Source organism: Mustela erminea, chromosome 8, assembly GCF_009829155.1.
Source record: "Mustela erminea isolate mMusErm1 chromosome 8, mMusErm1.Pri, whole genome shotgun sequence".
Lineage (NCBI taxonomy): Eukaryota > Metazoa > Chordata > Mammalia > Carnivora > Mustelidae > Mustela > Mustela erminea.
The window spans coordinates 72,326,813-72,346,347 of NC_045621.1; the positions used below are offsets into that span (position 1 = coordinate 72,326,813).

The window sequence follows — 19,535 nt, forward strand, 5'->3', positions numbered from 1 at the left end:
TTCAACAATGTTTATTCTTCCGATCCATGAGCATGGAATGGTCTTCCATCTTATTGTGTCTTCTTCAATTTCTTTCATGAGTGTTCTGTAGTTCCTCATGTACAGATCCTTTACCTCTTTAGTTAGGTTTATTCCCAGGTATCTTATGGTTCTTTGTTCTATAGTAAATAGAATCAATTCTCTAATTTCTCTTTCTGTACTTTCATTGTTAGTGTATAAGAAAGCAACTGATTTCTGTACATTGATTTTGTATCCTTCCACATTACTGAATTGCTTTATGAGTTCTAGTAGTTTAGGAGTAGAGTCTTTTGGGTTTTCCATATAAAGTATCATGTCATCTGTGAAGAGAGAGAGTTTGACTTCTTAATTGCCAATTTGTTTTTTTTTTTTTAAAGATTTTATTTATTTATTTGACAGAGATCACAAGTAGGCAGAGAGGCCGGCAGAGAGAGAGGGGGAGGCAAGCTCCCCGCCCAGCAGAGAGCTCAATGCGTGGCTTGATCCCAGGACCCTGGGATCATGACCTGAGCAGAAGGCAGAGGCTTTAACCCACTGAGCCACCCAGGCGCCCCTTCATTGCCAATTTAAATATCTTCTATTTCTTCTACACAGCAAAGGAAACAGTCAACAAAACAAGGAGGCAACCCACAGAATGGAAGAAGATATTTGCAAATGACATTACAGACAAAGGACTGATGTCCAAGATCTATAAAGAACTCCTCAAACTCAATACACACAAAACAGATAATCATTTCAAAAAATGGGCAGAAGATATGAAAAGACACTTCTCCAAAGAAGACATACAAATGGCTAACAGACACATAAAAAAATGTTCATTATCACTAGCCATCAGAGAGATCAAAATCAAAATCACACCGAGATACCACCTTACACCAGTTAGAATGGCCAAAATTAACAAGACAGTAAACAACATGTGTTGGAGAGGATGTGGAGAAAGGGGAACCCTCTTACACTTTTGGTGGGAATGCAAGTAGGTACAACCACTTTGGAAAACAGTGTGGAGATTCCTTAAGAAATTAAAAATAGAGCTTCCCTATCCCCTGCAATTGCACTACTGGGTATTTACTCCAAATATACAGATGTAGTGAAAAGAAGGGCCATCTGTACCCCAAAGTTCATAGCAGCAATAGCTACAGTCATCAAACTGTGGAAAGAACCAAGATGCCTTTCAACAGACGAATGGATAAAGAAGATATGGTCCATATATACAATGGAGTATTATGCCTCCATCAGAAAGGATGAATACCCAACTTTTGTATCAACATGGACAGGACTGGAAGAAATTATGCTGAGTGAAATAAGTCAAGCAGAGAGAGTCAATTATCATATGGTTTCACTTACTTGTGGAGCATAAGGAATAACACAGAGGACATTGGGAGATGAAGTGGAGAAGTGAGTTGGGGGAAACTGGAGGGGAAGACAAACCATGAGACACTGTGGACACTGAAAAACAAACTCAGGGTTTTGGAAGGGGTTGGGGTAGGGGGGGTGGGTGAGCCAGGTCATGGGTATTATGAAGGGCACATATTGCATGGAGCACTGGGTGTGGTGCATAAACAACGAATGCTGGAACACTGACAAGAAATAATATAAAGTAAAATGGAAAAAAAGAAAAAAGAAAAAGAAGAATGCAAGCAAGATCTGGCTTTATTGGAAACTCAGGCATTAAGAATCCTGAATTGGACCTTATTAACTTTCTCACTTGTGCTTTTCATCTAAACTTTTTTTCATCATTTATTGAACACCCCCAGCATGCTTACACCCACTTAGAGCATGCCAAAGATGCAGTCCTAGAAGGTCACTTTCTAAAACAAAAAAATGGATAAATGCACAAAGATTTTTTTTTTTCTGGATTAAAAAACTGAAAGAAGATTAGGAAGATTGCTCATGAAATTCAGGGTGGGAAATTTATACCCAAATTCATGAAATTTAGGTATAAAATCTGTCCATTTTATACAAACATGACATTTTGTCCAATTCTGAACCCCACTCTCTCTATAATGTTGTTGTCAGATCAAGTTAAATATCAAGGACAGAGCTGCTAATATCTCATCCTCCACCATATACAACTTTCCTATCATCTTCTCAAATAAGAAATAAAGGAGTACACTTGGAAGCATCATGATTCTTTGTTTTTAAATTTATTTATCTATCTATTTGACAGACAGAGATCAGAAGTAGGCAGAGAGGCAGGCAGAGAGAGGGGAAGGGAAGCAGGCTCCCTGCTGAGCAGAGAACCCGATGTGGGGCTTGATCCCAGGACCCTGGGATCATGACCTGAGCCAAAGGCAGAGGCTTCAACCCACTGAGCCACCCAGGCGCCCCAAGAAGCATCATGATTCTTGCCATATGCTGAGATATTATGAGCTCCTTCCTTTCCTTTTTGTAATGTTCTTATAAATCTGTAACCCTCCCCTCCCTTCATCCTAATTAAGAAATAGTGGACTCATTGCTTCATCTATTCTACCACTTGCTAAGTGTTTCAGTATCATCTTGAATTCTCGGCTTTCATCCAGGGAATTAGCAGGCTCATGAAATTTGGTCACTCATCTTGATTATGACTTCCATGTACAGAAACACTGAATTTATATGTGTATATGTGAATGTTTGTGTGTGGAATAAGCTTTCTAGGTATGTCTAAAAGGCTCGATTCTGCACAATTGGCTGAACTTACAGCTAATAGAAAAAGGTTTTATTACATAGATTTACCTTTAGTCTCATATTCAAATGTTAAGAATATGCTGCCACGACTCTCATTCAGGACATTAATAATGAAACTCAGATTGAGTATTCTGGGCCACCATTCGCAGAATGATTTCATCAATGATCACTGTTCTTTGGGTGCTGGCCTTCGTTATTCATATCTTGTAGAATATATACTCTGTAGGACCTTAAAATTAAGCCAATGTATTCCAAAGGTGTTAGGAGGAAAATCATTCTGTGGATGAAACCCTATTACACAGGGTTACAAAGAACTTCAGGACCTTTAATGAGTAAATGGGCAATTTGACTTTTCAAGGGGGCAGAGTTACAGTGGGAAGTGTTTCCCAAATTTATGACAGTAGAACCACAGAAACATGCTCAGTCTCTAGAAGAACTAGCATCCTACCGAATTTACTCTGGGAAAGCTCCAACTATATATATTTCCAAAGTGGCAGATCCCTGCAATCCATTCTCTTTCTCAGGGAGGAAAAAACACAGAACATTCCATAGGTCTCTGGAAAATGCCCAATGGCTATTTGGTGTTGGACTGACTTCCAGTCGGGCACCAGAACCAGATGTATAACTACCAAACTAGGCTGATCACCTAACTGGTTCTAGGTTAGAATGCAGAAATCCAGATTCAATGTAGGCAGTTCTTCCCATTATATTATACTTGGTGTGTGTATGTGTGTACATTACACTTGTACAGAATCTCAACTTAAAAAAATATTTTATATTAAATTTTCCATTTATCACTCTAGAAACCGTAACACTCTATCTTAAGGCTAAAGTCAAAACTTTGCCTAAACCAATAAGAAATAATTAGTCATAGACTGAGAAAGGGAATGTGAAATAGAATGTAAAGCTTTATTAGTTTTTCTATAATTATATTGAATATTTGTGAGCATTTGAACTGTGGTTGAAGCAGACTTACCTGTCATTTTCCTCTTATTTGGATAGCCTATTATTATGTTATAAAATGAATTTGTTTGATATCACTTCTCTTTAAGAAGCCATTTTAATTGCTATCTGAGCAAGGAATTGGTACTTTCCTGATGGATTAATATATTATTTTACTGATTTTAGTGGTTTTTTTTTTTTTTAAGATTTTATTTATTTCTTTGACAGAGAGAGACCCAGTGAGAGAGGGAACACAAGTGGGGAGAGTGGAGAGGGAGAACAGGCTTCCCACCAAGCAGGGAGCCTGATGTGGGGCTCAATCCCAGAACTCTGGGATCATGACCTGAGCAGAAGGCAGATGCCTAATGACTGAGCCACCCAAGTGCCCCTGTTTTAGTTTTTTTATGTATATCAAAACTGAACTAAGCTGGGTTGTCCTTTACTTTCTGCCTAGCACTAAATATTTCATTTATCTTTTTGCAAGTTTTAGGAAGTTTTATCTTCCAAGGTCTAAAGCAGAATGACAAAGGACAACATGTTCTTAGGAATACTCGTGTTTTTTTAGGGTTATTAACTTTGAACATACTTTCATTTGTACTACTTCATTTGAACTTAACTATAGCCCATCAGATAAACAAGATTAAGGTCTGATTAAAAGGTAACTGTGAATAAAGGTAAGGAAAAGAAGAGAGAAAATGTGATACAACCAGAACTTCAATCCAGATCTCCTGACTCAGGGTTTCGAGTTATTTCTACAAAAGCGGGTTTCTTTCCCTCACTAATACTGTAAGGTATATACCATCAGACCCTCATGCTAAATATATTCAGTAATTAAAAATAACATCTCTGACCCAACGTTTGATTTCTACTCTACTTCATCAAGACCAACTGTTGTACCTAACTAAATTATTTTAAGATTTGGGGATAAAACCACCACCACCTAGAAACCATTAACAAAGAAAAACAATTATCGTTACATGGTCAATTGTAATCACTTTTGCTTCCCTGTTTAGGGGAGTATGTGTGAGATTTTTCTCACTCTTCCATTAACACACACAATTGAAGAATGCTTTTCTGTTAACCTTTATAACCATTTTATTTTTTTAAAGGATTTTATTTATCTATTTAAGAGAGAGTAAGAGAGAGAGAGCATGAGTGGTGGGTGGGGGGTGATGTGCATAGGGGCAGAAGGAGAGGGAGAAGCAGACTCCCCTCACAGAAGGGAACCTGACATGGGGCTCCATCTCAGGACTCTGGGATCATGACCTGAGCCGAAGGCAGACACTAAACCAACTGAGCCACCCAGGTGCCCTTTTTATATCCATTTTAGATTGTATATCATTTCTTATTTATCTTTCTCTCATCTTTCCTTATAAAATAAAAAACCATTCTTTATATTACTCTTAGGTAATTTGGCCTCAAGGAATCTTATCTAGGATCTGAGAGAAAATTCCCTGAAATATGAGTGACTATAAGATTAGTTTTTTAAATGAAAAAATAATAAAAAGAGTTTTAATGAGTTGACAATAGTTTTGAAGTCACAAGATGAAGGAATATTCATTTTAATTCCTCTGGAAATCTTGGAGGTGCTCTGCCCTTAGGTAGAACCTGGATAGAAGGACAGACTGCTACGATCTTAAATGTAGGTATGTTCTGTCTAACCTCTGAACTCCCTCTTAGCTGCTGTGTCCTTGTAGTATTTCTATTCTTGACCTATCAAAACTTGCTTTTAGGAGAGAATCTGCTATTAATCACTTATTCTTTGGTGAGATATTACCTAACTTTTATGAGGTTTTCTTTCATGTTTGTGTAAAAAAAGGTTTATTTCCAATGCTACCCTCATTGCCTCCTACTTCACACACAAATCATACAGGATAAACTTCTACCTGTGGTTAAGGACAAGTCAGTCTTCAAAAATGAATGTATGAGAAAGGAATTAGACCTACTGCTAGCATCAACACTGTTCTTCCCTGGGGAAAAGTGTCTGCTAAAGTGAACCTGAAAGGAGGAAAACCTAAATAATTTGGCAACATAAACATTATAATGCATGGAGTGTAAATCAGAGAGGAGTGTCTCTTCATCCTGAACTATGTAATTATCTGTTAAAGAATAAAAAATATTTTATTTTATTGGGGGGGGGTGCAGTATAGGTCTTCATTCTTTAGAGCAGTACCAAAAAAAAAAAAAAAAAAAAAAACAACCCACAAAAAAACATAAACCTTTTCCTTTAAATAGATACCAGTGAATTATCTTGACAGGAAGAAAAAACCTGACAACGATATAATTCCACATGTTCTGATAACATCAAGAAAGGACTAAAAAAGGAATCTGCACCTCAGAATTGTAGGATATTGAGAAGACTGTTGGGTTGGGAGGAGATAATGATTAATAGTGACTATTAGACTCAGAATGAAGAGTCACATGCATCAAACTCTTTCCATTAAAAAGAGTTAATTTATATTCAACTGATTGCAAAAATGATTAAGTCTCTCTTACCAATGAGTAAAGTTATCATTAAACCCATTTCTTTCATGATAACTATTATGAAAGTGAAAAGATGTCACTCATCTTTCCCCTTTTCTTCTATGGTAGTTAAATAATCATTCTTTGACTTGCACAATTTATCAATTTTATATTTTAAAAAAGATTCTACTTATTTATTTGAGAGAAAGAGAGAGAGTACAAGTGAGAGGGTGATGCAGAGGAAGAGGGAGAAGCCGGCTCCTTGAGCAGGCTCCCCACTGACATGGGGCTGGATCGCAGGACCCTGGGATCATGATCTGAGCCAAAGGCAGATGCTTAACAGACTGAGCCACCCAGGCGCCCCTGTTTATCAATTTTAGAGCTACTTTTGAGTATGTTATTAGTTTTTATTTTTGATGAGATAATACCTACTTGCCAATACATCACAGCCTTCATTATACTCTCATCGACATCATAATTTTAAAAAATAGGCTTCTCTAGGTGGACTGGAATTTGTCTACATTTCAGTGATATACCCATATCAATTACTATGAAGTTATTGGTTTATTTGCAATGAGGACTTGCATTCTGAAAGTATGGTAGGAAACCCTGAAATGCTTTTCAAAACCACTAGTGCTAGAAATCAACACTGTGTGTTGGATTTAGAGGTGTGTGGATTTAGAGATGAATACAGAGGAAGAGACTGAGGCATAACTTTTAATTAGGTGTGTGTAAACTGAGGCCTAGGAATAGCTAGGGGCTGTCAGTTTGTAAATTTTCCAATGTTTTCTTCAAAGCCTCTAGTTATGGGTATAGAAGATTATTTACTTCCTTTGTTGAAATTTTAAGGTTGTGAACAGCAAAAACCATTTGCTGTATTTTCTTTCTTTTCTACCATGATTCTTTGTGGGGGTTAAGTTTACAAATCAACAAAAAAGCCAGGCTGGAGCATTTGTGCCAAGTCAGACTGAAGTCCACTAGGGATGGGACTAGAAACCAGGAGCCAGTTTTTGGCAGAGGGGCATGCATGATCCCATTTGGGAAGAGCGGGGATAAAAACAGAATTTAGCAGCAATTACCACTACTGTCTATTTAGCTCTGAATGTAGACAAGCTTTGCATCCCTTGGCTTGGGTGCTTGATAAGTGTTCTCTGCTTTTATACACAGAGATTTATAGCAGTAAGTATTTGCACTTTTAAAAAAAGTTTTACATGACTCAAAGTTACAGTTTGGCAACCTCTTTAGTTAACAAAACCATCCTTCACTCAAAGACAACCCTTGCAAATCTACCTTCATATATCCTATCTCTAATATTTGAGAGTTACTGCTCTTCTTCTATCCTACATGTAGTAGCTAGCCTCCAAAACGGTCCCCAATAATCCCTGCCTGCGGCTATTCACATCCCGTGTCTCCCCTTCCATGATGTACGAGGGTTGGTCTGTCTGACCAACAGAATAAGACATAAATGATGGTATGTTATTTCCAAGACAAAATTATAAATGACTGTGGCCTCTATCTGTGGTGCTCTCTCATCTGCTTGGTCTCCCTTTCTCTTTCTCTCACTCTCTGTCTCAAAACTTACTCTGTGGGAAACCAGCTGCCATGTCATGATAGCATCCAGGAAGCCTACTACAAGAGAGGCTTGTAATGGAGGTTGGCTAACAATCTTGTGAAGTGAACTTGGAAAGGGACTCTTTGACTCTAGTTGAGCCTTGAGATGACTGCAACTCTGGCCAACAGCTTGACTGCAACATCCTAAGAGACTGTGGGCTGGAATAACCTGCATGAGCCACTCCTGGGTTCCTGACTCTTAGATACTATATGAGATCATAAGTGTTTATTGTTTTAAGCTGCTAAATTCTAGCAATCGATAACCAGTATACTGAGTGTACTGGATTATGTACTGATGTGTACTGAACTGGGAAATATTGGCTTTATGTTAGGTTGAAGAAATGACCTCTCTTACTGTTTTTGCAGGTGGCAATTAATTTCTCATCAGTGTTTTTTCAGGGTGCTTTGCTAAGCTACTGCAGACAGTAATTGACCTGATGATGTCTTATTCCCTGACAGAGTTCATTCAAATCGTGAAGAACAAAAACATTTCTCTCTGGTATCTATTTAGTCATTTTGGTTCACCATTGGACCTGACCTTGCAAATATGACTTCTGAGTGGATAAGCAGCACAATGTATTTTATAGTTGTTTTTATCATCTCTTAATTTCACAAACATGGGGTAAGAGCAGTTTCATTCAATAACAGAGAAATCATGGCATGAAAGTTAAAAACTACTTGGGGCTACTAGCACCACTGATCAATTTACATTTATGAACTAACACTATTAGCATATTTGATATTTGAGTGTTGGGAAAGGTCATTATGTATACTGAGATTTTTTTTCTCCTTTACACTTTACAACGCTTTCTAGAAACTTTAGAATTTGTACTGATTGTTGTTGAAGTAGTAATAAAAAAGACAGAGCTAACATTTAAAATGTAACTCTTAAGCTTCTTATTACAGAAAAATTTAAACATATATAAAAGGAAAGAGTATGTGAATCCTCATGTAGCCACCACCCAGCTTTAAGATGGCTAATTTTGTTTGGACTATTCTCTAATCTGCTTGCTGCCTTCCTGGATCACCTGCACTAGATTATTTGGGTAAAAATCCAAAACATCACATTTTTCCATAGACAAGGTAATTTTAATAATCCTTCAAAGCTAGGAAGCAGAAACTTACCTGTTGTTCTTATGGATTGGTTCTAAGGAAAATGTGCCTTAGCTGAAATATATTTTTATTCTAAGCAAGTTGTGTAACTGGTTTTTGACCTATATTTTATGAATTCCTGTAAGCTAATATGGAATTTTCATACAACATTATGGTGGTTTTATGTATTCATATGTGGAATTCTGGGTTTCTGAAATTTTTTTCCTGACATTTTAAGATCTGCTGGAAGGTCCACAGATTGGTTATAATAAACAAACACCCTTGATAATGGAGTCGTCTTTAGAAAATCATGATTAGAACTTGGGATGAAGCTGACTACAAATGTACTTGTACCTAAGTAGCAAAAGGGCAGGTTAATGGGTAGCCACTGAAGGCCGATTTCCCTGACCTCTTAAAAGTACCACCCAGAACTAGTATACAAAGTGATTCATTCACTCAAACATCTTCTTGTCTCTTTGATAGAAGCTCTGGCTGCTGTGGGGCCTAGATGTCTTCATGATTATTATTGCACCTGGTGTCATGTTTTTCCAGCTGGTGCACCATCTCCCCGTAGGAGATTTTTTGATGTTCATCCCTCTACCAGCCTCCTGCTTGCTCTCTGGAGGCTCAACCTATGACCTCCTCTACACAGGCAACCTTCTAACCTGAACTGTGGCTAAATAGATGGGCTTAAAAGCTGTTTATGGATCATATGGCTCATCATAAAAATAAATCACTAGAACGGATTATAATTAAAATTTCAGTAATGTGAATTTCAACTCTGCTCCATCCTCAACCACACATGAGCAAATCAGAATATTACTTTTGATCCAGGAGCTTTGGACTTATTCTCTTTTCTTTTCTTTTCTTTCTTCTTTCTTTCTCTCTCTCTCTCTCTCCCCCTTTCCTTTTCTTTCCTTTCTTTTTTTCTAGAAATAAGAAATGAATTGGAGCCCCTGCATAGCTCAGTCAGTTAAATGCCTGACTCTTGATCTCAGCTCAGGTCTTGATCTCAGAGTCATGAGTTCAAGCCCGATGCTGCATTCCACGTTGGGCATGGAGCCTGCTTAAAAAAAAAAAAAGAGAGAGAGAGAGAGAAGAAATAAGAAATGGATCATAGTCTCCTGATATTTAAATCCTTTTAAAACAGAAATGGAAAATTAATCTAACACTTCAAACACACCATTATTTTGCACACAAGCTTAAAACAAGGTGGACCAAGGATACATTTCGAGGACTATATTCAGAGGGTCAGAAAATGTCCTTAAAGAGTGTATATTAAAAGGGTCCCCTTTAGCAGAATTAGTTGGCCTTGAAATGACCATCTTTACTTTCATGCCTTGTAGTCTAGCTATTAGTAGTTCTACTCAGGGCTCCACTTTGAGGTGTGTTTCCTGCCTTGATTTCTCTTAGGAGGATCTCCCAACATTAGTTTTGGTTGTTTTCCCATGACTGTCTCATTTTAGTGACCCTGAACACCTACTTTCCATACATCTTTTCTAGCTCTGATTATATTGACTCAAGTTGAAAATCGAAAGAAAAAAGATGGTTTCAAAAGAAAGAAAAAATACAAAGGGGGTGGTTGTTAAAGAATTAGGAAAAAAAAAATAAGAGCATGAAGAAGCTACCATATAACTGTTTGAAAATACAGTCATTTAATATGTCAACATTTTGTTTTTTATTTTTAAAGATTTTATTTATTTATTTGAGAGAGAGAGCACAAGTGCAGTGAGGGGCAGAGGGAAAAGAACAAGCAGACTCCCCACTGAGTATGAAGAAAAGAACAAGTGGACTCCCCACTGAGCACGAGGCTGGATCCCAGGATCCCAAGATCACGACCTGAGCCAAAGGCAGACCCTTAACTGACTGAACCACACAGGGGCCCCTGATACTGTTCCTTTAAAAGCAGATTTTGGGGTATAGTGGAAACATTGCATGGGTAGTTAGTAGATCATTTTAAACATTTGATTCAAAGTAGCTCTCATACCTCTTTAGGCTTCAAGGAGATATGATTGCTGGTGGTTGGAGGTAGTGCCATGGTTCACCAAGACTAGAGAAAAAACTTCTTTAACTGTAAAAGGATAAGAATGGGATGACCATTAGAGATGTATCTCTAATACACTCATAGTAGCTTTGGGAAGTAAAGATGGCTCCCCTGTTTAGGAAAGATAATAATGGGAAATGGTTGAGTAGAGAGAGAGCTGAGGGACACCTATAAAGGGTTAAGCAGGAAAATTATTTCCACCATAAGTTCTCCTAAGTACGGAGTAGGGATTCCTAAAGACATATATAGTACTGAAGCAGTCAAAAGTAGACTTAGCCAGGGGCGCCTGGGTGGCTCAGTGGGTTAAAGCCTCTGCCTTCAGCTCAGGTCATGATCCCAGGGTCCTGGGATCAAGCCCCGCATCAGGCTCTCTGCTCAGTGGGGAGCCTGCTTCACCCTCTCTCTCTCTGCCTGCCTCTCTGCCTACTTGTGATCTTTGTCTGTCAAAAAAATAAATAAAATCTTAAAAAAAAAAAATAAAAAGTAGACCTAGCCAGAGTTGAGTTACAGGCTCCCGGAAACCACTGACTTTTTGCCACAACAGCTTCAAATTTGGCTCTTTGGAGCTTTGGAGGAGTCTTAGTGCACTCAAAGACTTACTTTGTTTCTTTATCCCCAAAGAATATGTTTGAGCAATGGAAAAAACAATTCCCAGAATACCTGAATTAGGACAGAAAGTTTACCTTTGAGAATATTTCTTCTACTGGGTGCTTGATCGCTATTGTCCACACATACAAATGGTTAATCAGGAAGGCGTAAGAAACCTGGAGGTATGAAAAGGCCAAATGCTAGGATTTGTGAATACACAATTTCCAAGTTATGATCTCCACAGCTTTAAAAAAAAGTCGCGTTGGGAACAATTGGCCCCGAACATCCTTTTAACTATTTATCACTTATCTAAATGCAATGATAAAAATAACTTTCTAAGCCCAAAATGGGAGTGAGCCTGAATTTACAAGGTAAATCAACAATTTAATTAAATTAATGATTAACAAAACAGGCTGTCACAAAAGTCACACTAAATTTATTAACTCCAGTTAAAAGAATTAATTTTCTGTTCATACATGAATTGCATTTCAAAATTTTATTTTATTTTTTCCAAATTTGATTTTAACGTATAGGAATCACTTTCAAAATGTTGTATAAAATTTAAAAATATATATTTCATATAGAATGTATCAAAGTATTAAATTATGCCTTAAATATTTTTGACAATGTTGTCTTTTACCAATAATGGCCACTGCATACTACTTTATGGTAATAGAACTACTTCTAGCATCTAGCTGTTTAGAGTCAAGCCTAGCAAAACATTTTAGCAGACATCCCTAGGAATTCAGAGCAGCAGTTCTCAAGATGTGGTCTGGAAACACTTGTAGGTTCTTGAAATGCTTTCAGGGGATCAGCAAGGTCAAAACCATTTTCATAATAAGAATTAAGATGTTATTTGTCTTTTTCAACTCACTCTCTCATGAGTGTCGAGTTTTCCAGTAGTTAATGGCATGTGATATCTCAAAAGATTGAATTCAGAAGCAGATATGAAAATCCAGCTGTCTTCTTTCAAGCTATGCATTAAAGAAATTTGCAAAAATGTAAAGGAATGCCATTTTTCTCAGGTTTTTTCTGAGAAATAGTTATTTTTAATAAAAGTGTTTTATTTAGATTAATATTGGCTTATCATTATAAAATAATAAAGAAATACTTCAATGTTTTTCAATAGTAATATCTAATATGGTATAAGTAGATAGGGAAATAAGTAGATAGGTAAGTAAATAGATATAAACAAAAGCTCTTTGGGGGAGTCTCATTTTTAAGATTATAAGAAAGTCCTAGAGACTTAAAAAATTTAAAAAAGTTTACCGCTTTAGAGTGTTAATTAATAAATATCAAATCTTGCTTTTATATGTCCCAAAGAAAATAATTATTTTAAAGTGACTTTGACTTTGGTTTCCAAAATCTTGCACACTTATCATTTTACAGTAAATCTGACAGGTAGGCAGGTTAGAAATTACTCTTACTTGTAACATGAAGAAATAAAGAGACAAAGAATTTTAGATTGCACAGTAAGATAATAAGAGAACATAAAGTACTTTCAACTCTATCCCAGTGATTTGGCTGATTAAATCAGTTTCTCCTTAACCTATACAGTGTGATTGTGACATCCTGAAATAGAAATGTATTGCAACAGAACATGGAACCACCTGTAGCACTTTCACTTAAACATCTTCACTACTGAAGCTAAGTCAGTGCCCCTTACTGGAGTAGACAGCTAACATAGTTCAATGTTCCCCTGTCATTCAAAAACATTGTTAATTTCTTTTGTGGTTTTTTAGGTCCTCATCGTTTGCCATTTGCTAATTCGGTTTCTTCTTACAACCGCTAAGAGGTCCTCAGGTATACCCAATAGGCTGACTTCCACTTGAGAATGAATTCCTAAGCAGTAGTCTTTTCAGGCTTATGCAAATCCTCGCTCAAGAACTTTTAATAGCTCTCACCAGGTCAAGTTTTTACTCTTCTACTGTTTTCAGTGCTCTGATGATTTGGTCTCACATTACCCATTCAGCCTTATTTCCTCTCCCTCTAACACCAATTATCTTTTCTAGGAAGGCTGTCACCCTTATACTTGCCTCATTTTCACTTCCATAATAGCAATTGAAATTTACTATATTTTTTGCACATTAAACCTTTAATAGCTCTGGGAAGTAGTCATTACCATTCCAGTTTTATAGATGAGGAGACACACCCAGAGATATTAATGTGACAAGCTCAAGATAACATATCTGGTTAACGATAGAGCCAATATTTGAACCGAAGTCTGTCTGGCACTGAAGCTAGTGCTCTCAGCCATTACACCAAATATATTAGTAAGTCAATTGAACTCAAAAGGGCTAAATGACCCAATATTTATACTTACACTGCTTAAAAGAAAACACCTAGGGGGCACCTGGGTGGCTTAGTCTGTTAAGCGGGCTACTCTTGATTTCTGCTCACATCATGATCTCAGGGTTGTGAGATCAAGCCTCACATCAGACCCCTGCTCAGCAGGGTGTCTGCTTGAGATTCTTTCCCTCTTCCCCTTCTCTCCTTCCTGCCTCTCTAAAATAAAATAAGTGAATATTTAAAAAAAAAAAAAACACACCTAGGCTGTTTACAAGAGACACATTTAAATATATACGAATACAGAAAGATTAAATAAAAGCTAAAGGATAGGATACCCCCCCACACACAGTGGCGTAGCTAGAGTTCAATGCAAAAATTATTATTAGAAATAAAACGGGATATTTGGTCATTGTAAAAGTTTCAATTTATCAGGAAAATATAATTTTGACATGTTTAATATATTGTTTTGAAGTACAGGAAACAAAGATTAGCAATACAAGGAAAATTAGATAAATCCATAACAATAGTGGGAGATTTTAACATACTCCAATAACTGATAAAAATAAGTAGACAAAAATACCAGTCAGGATATTAAGATTTAAACAATATAATGATCAGGCCAAATTTGTATTTGGGGAACACTACTATATCCCAAAACAAGAACAAATACAAATTATTCTTTTCTTTTTAAAAAATTAATTATTTTTTTAAACATAAAATGTATTATTTGTCCCAGGGGTACAGGTCTGTGAATCATCAGGCTTAGACATTTCATAGCACTCACCATATTACACACCCTCCCCAATGTAAATTATTCTTTTCAAATACAAATGAAAACTACTTGGGACTGAATAGTAACAAAAATACTGTTATCAAAAGGGGAATGAAATCAATTACTTAGAGAAAAATGTATAGACCTAAAAACATATATTAGTAAACAAACACCCAAAAAAGGCTGAAAGATCAATGAACTAAGCTTTCATTTCAAGAAAGTACAAAAATAAAAAGGAAAGGAAAGGAAACGATAAAGAATATTAGCAGAAATTAATAAGAGAGAAAATATACATATAATAGGGTCAACAAAGTTAAAAGTTGGTTCTTTAAAAAAAAGTATATAATTGATAAATGCCTGGCAAACTGATAAAAAAAAGAAAGATAGTGAAATAACCAATGTTGGGAATGAAAAGTGGGACATTATGGAAGATCTTATAGCCATTAAAATGATAATAGAGGATACTGTGAAAAACTTTATGTCAATAAATTTGGAAGTATAAATGAAGCAGATAATTTTCGAAAAATACTGTCAAAGACTGAAACAAGTAGAAATAGAAAATCTGAGTAATATTAAACTACTTAATCTATAAATAAAAACCTTTCCATAAAGAAAACTCTAGGTTCAGAACATTTATTTGATGAATTCTAACAAACATTTAAGGAAGAAATAATAAGCAATATTACACAAAATCTTCCTGAGACTTAAAAACCAAAGTAATACTTGCTAACTTGTTTCTTGAGGCCAGCAAAAGCTGACATGTTCCTATTAGAGAACTAACAGACCAACTTTACCATATACAAAATCTTAAACAAATTTTAACTCGGTATTCAGTAATATATAAAAAAGCCAATACCTGGCTATTAAAAAGGCCAATACAATGACCAGGTTGGATTTAACCTAGTATTGCAAGGTTGGTTGACAGTGGAAAACTGGTCCATGTAATTCACTGTACTAACAGGATAAAAGAGAAAAATCACGTGATCATCTCAATAGATGCAGGAAAAAAAACCTGATAAAACTCAATATCCACCTATGATCAAAACTCTCAACAAACTAGGATTAGAAGGTGAGTTTCTTAATCTGCTAAAAGGTTAAAAAAAAAAAGAATAATCAGCAACTCACTTCAAACAACGGCAAAATGTTGAGAGATTTCCCTTTGAAACCAGGGACAAGATAAGGGTGCTACTCTCACAACGTCTATTCAACGTTGTACTTGTGGTCCTAGCCAGCAAGGTAAGGAAAGAAAAAGAAGTACAAGGTATAAATAAGGATTGAGAAGAAATCAGCTGAAAAAAATCAACTGTTATTGTTCACAAATGATATAATTATATATAGAAGATCTAAAAGAATATACAATAAGTTAAGACAGTGTGATACTGGCATAAGATAGACAAATAGACCAATGGATAAAATACAGAGTCCAGAAATACACTAATGCTATATGGACACTTGCCCTATAACAAAGATGGCAATGCAGAACAAGATCTTTTTTTTTTTTTTTTTTTAAGATTTATTTATTTATTTTTTAGAGAGAGAGAGAGAGAGAGAGCATGTCTGCATGCACAAGCTGGGGTGAGGGGGTAGGGAGAGGGACAGAGGCAAGGGAAAGAGAATCCCAAGCAGACTCCCCAGAGTGCAGAGCCTGACACAGGGCTTGATCCCACCACCCTGATATCATGACCTGAGCTGAAACCACGAGCTGGATGCTCGACGACTGAGACACCCAGGCACCCCTGGAACAAGATCTTTTTGACAAGTAGTGCCCAAACAGTTGGGTACTCATATGGGGAAAAAAAAAACCCCAGAGACTTGATCTCTACCCCATAAACAAAAATCAATTTCAGTTAAACTATAAATGAAAGGAAAAACAATAAGGCTTCTAGAAGGCAATACAAGAGATTTATCTTCATTATACATTCACAAATGATGATATCCAAATGGTCAACAAACATACAAAAAAGGCCCTCGATCTCATTAGTAAAATCAGGGAGATATGAATCAGAATCACAATTAAGATAATAGTATATAATAGTTAAAACTAAGTAGACTGACAATAACATATGGTAGAGCAATGTTCATATGCTCCTGGGATACATTTGTACAATCTCCTTGCAGTAGTTTGGCATTTCATTATCTATTGAACATATGCATCCTTGGAGACCTAGTAATGTTATTCTTACATGGGTACTTAACAGAAATCCATCTACATGTCTACCTCGAGACATATGCAAAAATGTTCATAGCAACCTTACCCACGATAGTCCCAAATTGGAAACAACTCAAGTGTCCATTAATTATAGAACATTAGCTATAGAAACTCTGATATGTGTGTGTGTGTGTATATATATATATAGAGAGAGAGATATATTTTAAAGGAATATTATACAGCAAAGAAAATGATTGAACTACAATTACATGCAATAATATGGATGACTATCACAAACATAATGCTGAGTCAAAGAAACCAGACACAAAAGAACATATCATATGATTATTTAAATTTAAAAAGCTGGTAAGGGATGCATGCTTAATTGTTAGAACCATAAAGAAAAACAAGGAAATGTGTACTATGAAACTGAGGATCGTGGTTACCTTTGGCAGATAGGAAGGGCTAAGCCATTCCGAGAGGGCATAAGGGGGATTTCCAGGGTGCTGGCAATGTTCAATTTCTCAATCTAGATGGAAGCTACGTGGGTGTTTGATCTGTGGTAATTTATACTTTGGTTCATTTTTCTCTGTGTTGTATTTTACAATAAAAATGTATAAAATGCAAGAATTCCTTCATCAGGGAATTCCTTAAAATAGGTTATTCTGTTGATATATGCAAAATTTATAAATTTTGCTTCCTGAGAATTGGTGAGACGTGTATTCATACCTCAGTTTGGACAACAGTGAAGAACTCAGTTAACTATTGCCTAGTGTTAGACTAAGCTCTCTTGAGAGACAAGTAAAAATTAATAGACCAGCAGCTCTGTAGAGAAGTAATGGAAATCAGTGCAGTAATGTAGTGCATGTGATTTGGTACTATCCTATTTAGACTTTTCTTGTGCCTCATGTCAGAAGAGGTATCATAAGTGCAAATAAAAGGCATTCCATTTAAAATTCCTTTTGTTCTTAGGCTCACCCTTTGTTTCTGTATATGTGGTCTGCCCTTCACTGGATCCAGGTTATTAAGGGCCAAGTGTTCCAGGACCCAGAAAAAACAGGGTGTTGAGATGGCCCTCCTGAATGTTATATTCACTGAGGTTTTGCTTTTTGCGGTAATCATAAGCATCCCAATGGACCACACTTTGTGTGGAACATTCTCTCTTTGAAATAAATTTCAAGGCACTCTGCTTGGGCTTTGTTCTTGTTAGGAGAGAGGGTAGGAAACCCTTCACCTACATCACACTTATCCCACCCAACAGTATCATACATCTCCCCCCGACATATATCCTAACTCCTAATTAGCCTGATTATATAATGCAGATGAGTCACTGACTTACATACTTTTGTGTCTCCTAGCACATAGTAATGAATTAGGTACATATGTTTTCACTGCCTGTATTTCATTACTATATATATATATATATATATATATATATATATATATATATATTTGAAAAAAATCTCTAATTTTTCCATTGAGAATTCCTCCTCAGAGTTGGTGAGAAGTATATCCATGCCTCAGTTTGGACAATAGTGAAGAAATCAGTTAACTATTGCCTAGTGTTAGACTAAGCTCTCTGAGAGTCAAGCAAAAATTAATAGACCAGTCTCATCCCAGAAAAAAATTCTGAGGAAGTTGTTGCTTATTAATAGCATTTTTGTCAAGAAAAATGCCAATTTTTCATGACTGCAAGCAAATTTTAATGCTCTTCTAGTAGCATGTAGAAAGAGTGTGAGAAGCTTGAGGGTTAGAGTGGCTGAACTCTCAAGCTTGAGGAGACTTTCCCCTTCGAGCACTCAGCGATTTGCTCCTGTTCCTTTTCTTCTCCATTCCAAATAGCCAGTGGAGAAAAGGAGCAGCTACACAGGAGTTGGGTTCAATGATTCCAGAGCTAACCTGGATATTTACTGTTGAACTATCTTTTAAGAGCTGGAGATCTGGTAGTTACATCATCTTTCTCATTGTCTGATTTTTCTCAGAACTATTAAGTAGTTCTTTTATATTAGTCAAATAGCTCCTGGGATATCTTAACTCTTTCACAGAGCCTGTGTTAGAAAGAAGGTGGTTATGTGGAAAGAAGGTGACTTCACTGGGCTTAGAATGCCTATGGCAACCCATTCTCTTACCATTCTCAAGACTTATCTTTGAATTGCTCATTATGCAAAAAGGAACTTTACTTCTGATGGTTAGATCTGCAAGGTGCACTGCCCTGTGAGATCCCCCTAATTTCACCAAGTGTTATTATCCAGAAAGTCAATTTGTAGAAAAGCAAGAAGTCCTAAGAACAGCTGTTGGGCAATTCTATCTGCAGCAATAAAGCCTGGCTCCATTAAAGTAAGGAAGGGCATAGCACTCAGTAAGGAATGGAAAAAGAATCTCGGTTGCAACTCCGCTCTACGTCCTCAGGCAAGTTAGTGTCTCTGAGCTTCAGTTTTTTCATCCGTACAATGGAGATTACTTGAGATCTAGTATTAAGCACAGTGCCAGTCACTAAGTAGACGAGGAGAAAATGACCGCTATTTGCTCTAATGGTTAAAAGCAACAAGGCAGTTTTGAGTTACTTTAGTGACGCAGAGGGGACACGGGGAGTAGCAGGAGCTCATTCAGAAGAATGGCGCTTCTTAAGCTGTCAGGTCCAGCAGCACCCTGGTCCTAGGCGTCTGCCCTGTAAAGCTGCTCGGGAGGCCAAGGCGACACCCGAGGTCACCACTCTGAGTACTAGACCATCGCGGGAAGCTTGTGGTTTGGATTCTGGTCCAGCTCAACCCAGCCGTGTCTGGACCAATCCGGGACCGCTCAAACTCACCTGCTTGGCAGGTGCTCGCCGTCCGAGGCGTGACCGCGGAGGGCGGGCGGGCGCGGTGGGCGGGAGCTGAGATTGCTAGACTCCCGGCGCATGG

The 19,535-nt window shown here is 37.0% G+C and overlaps 1 long non-coding RNA gene across 1 annotated transcript; it reads right to left on the bottom strand.

Annotated features, from left to right (window-relative positions):
- Positions 1-288: 288 nt before the first annotated feature.
- On the bottom strand, positions 289-19,531 carry LOC116597827. The gene is made up of 3 exons (XR_004288797.1): positions 19,442-19,531; positions 10,778-10,861; positions 289-338 (listed from the first exon to the last, which is right to left on the bottom strand). It is a non-coding gene; the product is annotated as an uncharacterized LOC116597827 (long non-coding RNA).
- Positions 19,532-19,535: the final 4 nt, after the last annotated feature.